Consider the following 4,001-nt stretch of genomic DNA (forward strand, 5'->3'; position numbering starts at 1 on the left):
GAGGGGGGGGGGGGGGGGGGGCTAGTATGCCTATTACTCCAACTTCTCAATCTTTCAAGGTAAATTTAGGAACAATTACTTTTCCGGCGAGAAAAAGTGGGGGGGGGGGGGCTACATGCGTATTGGTTAAGTCTAACTTTGCACTAAGCCCCCCCCCCCCCCCCCCCGGTTCGACGCCTATGTGATTCGTGCATTTCTATACTTTGTATTTACTTTCTGTACTGTAAACACAGATATTGATACATGTTTATGAAACATGCACATGTTTCTGTTATAAGATTTAATAAGCATTATTTATAATTTTACTGAAGTTATACGTTATATTACAAAATCAGTTTAAAATCCAGCACTAGCCATGTGGTGCACGTGATTTTAATCCCATTTTTAAAATTTGATTATATACATTCGTATACATTTGATGTAGAAAGTATACCAAATAATTAAAATTATATTTTATTTATATATCAGTCCGACGTGTACGTCTTACTTCCCGGCTTGTTTAACGCGTTTGTATTTTAATTTCATAAGTATTCTTAACGTACTGTTCATCGCATGACCAATCAGTGCACATGTGTAACTGTAAAATAATTGCCATCAATTCATCGTAGTTGTAAATTCACCGTACGGGTGAACGCTGTTAACCGGACCCCGTTAATTGATCGGCATCTAATTATATTTGTGATTTCTGTGTGTTCATGCAGAACCTGCTCTATTAAAACATAATATTTTCACACCTCTATATTTTGAATAAGAATATGACCGTGCTTAGAATCGCGGTGAAAATTGGACAAGTCAAGACTAACTTGTCAGTAAACTATAATATATGGCTCTATCATATTTAGTTTGGCAAAATCATCAGTACATGTAAATAAAATATAGTTAAAGACAAAATCTGATACATATGTCTCATTATAACTTGTTTAATTTCATTATACATTTGTAAACAAACGGTCGGCCATTTTTTTTTTGGTTAATCACGTGTTACAAATACAACTGTAACAAACACACGCTAATACTTTGTCGTATTTTACCAGGAAATACTGACTCCGACAGTTCTTATTTAAAATAAATATACATGTAAAAAGTATACTATTCGATAAAAAATGATAATTTTGATAAAATATTGTTCATTTTAAACTATCCCAAGATGCACTTTTCCAAGATTTAGCGGGTTCTGATTGGTCAGTATTGGCGCACTTTATGATTCCGAGCGAAGGTTAAAATGGACAAGAAGGTGCTGTTGTAAAATGGAGAATTGAGAAGCATTAATAGCCTCTACAACAAGGAGATAATGCAGGAACGAAGAACTCATGTCAAGGTAACTTAATTCACAATATAGATACTCCCAATAACATTTTCAAGGCTCTAATTTATCTCTCATTTGTAAACGAGATCTCGCGCCATCAAATCAAGATGGCGTCATTTTTTCAAACTTGGTTCGGCGTTTTAATTTTTATTACCGTATCTCTTTTAAATATACGTTTGGACCAAGTGAAACCATTAACCAACTTTATATGCATGATAATCAAGATTATCCAGGGTATACACATATATAATTATATAAACGTCCCTAATATATGAATGCTTGGTTGGTAAACAAGACGAACAATGAATCTTTCGCACATTATACAATTTACAAACTCTAAATGTAACGAATAAAATTTATTAATTAAATCCGGAAAATGAAATCTTTCACGTTTTTCTTTTTCAGCATTGACAGCATACAAAGTCAATGTTTCCGGTGATTAGATGCATCCTCTGTTCGGTGATTCGGATGAATGTTTTGACCAGCTGGACGATGTGAACGCAAGGTATTGCTTTGAAATTGATTATTTTCACCATTAACTTATACATGTGTTGGATGTTTATAATTTACTGTAGTAATTTTTGGGAAATCCAGGTCTAAGTTCTTGAAAATTGATTGGGGGGGGGGGGTGAAACACACTTATTGTTGATAAGTTTTTCCATTGTTCAACAAACAATAATTGAATCAAAATGAAAATAGCATAGCTTCAAACATAAAATGAAACATTTTAGACCAGATACTACTGTAGTCATTATATGACATAGTTTAAACAGCAACTGCATAGTAGCTTCTGTATTCAGAATTTTATTCAGAATGCTTTTATTACATGTTAGGCTGAATGACTTATGTTTATTGTTTAAAAATCTAAATGAAACTTTATTATTCATGTTTAAGATAAATAGAACAGACATAACGTACAGCCCAGTGAAAGGAACAAGTTCATCGCAAGAAGAAGAATTTTAATGCTACCACTGTCCAGAACTACTAAGTCTGCTGTAGCCATGATGTGATCATATGAGTGCTTCACCGGTCTGGACAATGCTCGAAAGTCCCCCAAAAAGGCCAATTTCCATAAACTACGACTCGAGCCAAGGACACTCCTTATTGATTCGAATGGACACATCTCTACGACCCGACTAAACCTCTGCAGAACAAGACTTTTTAACTGTAAAGTATTCTCATTTCAAAAAACCTATAAACTATAAAAGTACTTTTTTTATATGATCAAATACCAGTATATTACAATGTCTGTCTGTAAGCTAGAATCTTAGAAAATCACATGGTTTTGACTTATTAAATGATTGATTAGACCTTGCAGATATTAACTTTCATTTTCTTAAATAATTTGTTATATTTGCAAATATTGCATAAAATATTAGACTCCATGTAACATATATCCTCACACCTCCAAGTTGATAAGTGTTAACTACTTTTTTTTCCATTTTCTTTGTTTAAACATTCATTGATAACGTAGTTTTTATTTGCAGCAATATATGAAAAATTAAGAAACCAATCTTAAATGTAAAAACACTGCATTAGGAGATGAATGCATGGGTCATAGAAATGATAAAATACACCAAACAATATTCAATTATGTTGTATACGAAAATATATAAAGACAACATATACCCCATGTATTACAATTTTTATATAACAAAATTACTTGGATGGAAAGTTGTTTCTATGTGGGTTTTATTTTAATCTGTGTTATGTAACTAATATATAATTGGAATTAGCTTTTATATTATAAGTAAAATGCTGGTATTGATGAGAATTGTAAGGTGAATGATCTGTGTGATACTTTGACTTTGTATTTTATACATTCATGCTACAAAAAGCAAGTACATGTACATGTAGTAATACTTGTCATATATAAACAATGTATATTTTACTTCATGTCTTGGATTTAAAAATATTATTGTAGGTAAAGTAGTGAAATGTAGGGAGGTAAACCGTGTGTAAAGAAGAATACTCATCAGGAATGAAGTGTGTTGCAATCAGCATAATTAATTAAATGTGTACATCATATTTTTGCACATGATTTGACAGACTGCTCCATTGTTAGCTTTTTATTGGCCAACAAGCTTTTCATATCTCCCTTTGGGTCATCTATTAAATACTGACAGGCTTATGATATTAAAATCTGATCAGTTGGTACATCATGGGTGGAAATGAAAAGTTCACTTTGGACTTAATGGATTATCAAAAAAATGATATCAAATCCTGTTCTATTGTAAAACATTAGATTATATTTCTAACAAAGAAAAGGTTTATCCCAACTTGTAAGTCGGTCACTTTGACCTCATTCTGGAATTTATTGACATATTCAAATCAAATCTGGGTCATACCTCTATAGTCAACTACTATCTTGTAGTGTATTTTTTTTTTAAAGATGGATACTTTAGACTTTTCAAAAATATTTTATGGTGTACATATTCATTGTAGTTCAAAACAAATTGAGACAAGTGTATCATGTTCATGTAACAGTGAAGTTTTCTTTGTTTATTTATGTACGTGCAGTTATTTTGTAAATTGCATTCATATTTTTAAAAAAGTAAGATCTTTGTTGCATTTTTAAAGGGAGATTTGATAGGCATTTAATCGAGATAAAAAAAATACAAATGTAAAGATTTCTATGGGAGTTTTTTTTTCTGGTGCAATTTTATCATTTTTTAAATAAAAGTCCCTAATAAGG

At 31.6% G+C, this 4,001-nt stretch overlaps 1 long non-coding RNA gene across 1 annotated transcript; it reads left to right on the forward strand.

Annotated features, from left to right (window-relative positions):
• The first annotated feature begins 1,132 nt into the window (after window positions 1-1,132).
• LOC136274437 (uncharacterized) lies at window positions 1,133-2,389 on the forward strand. The gene is made up of 3 exons (XR_010712770.1): window positions 1,133-1,318; window positions 1,712-1,811; window positions 2,201-2,389. It is a non-coding gene; the product is annotated as an uncharacterized lncRNA (long non-coding RNA).
• The last annotated feature ends 1,612 nt before the right edge of the window (window positions 2,390-4,001 follow it).

Source organism: Magallana gigas, chromosome 1 (genome assembly GCF_963853765.1).
Source record: "Magallana gigas chromosome 1, xbMagGiga1.1, whole genome shotgun sequence".
Lineage (NCBI taxonomy): Eukaryota > Metazoa > Mollusca > Bivalvia > Ostreida > Ostreidae > Magallana > Magallana gigas.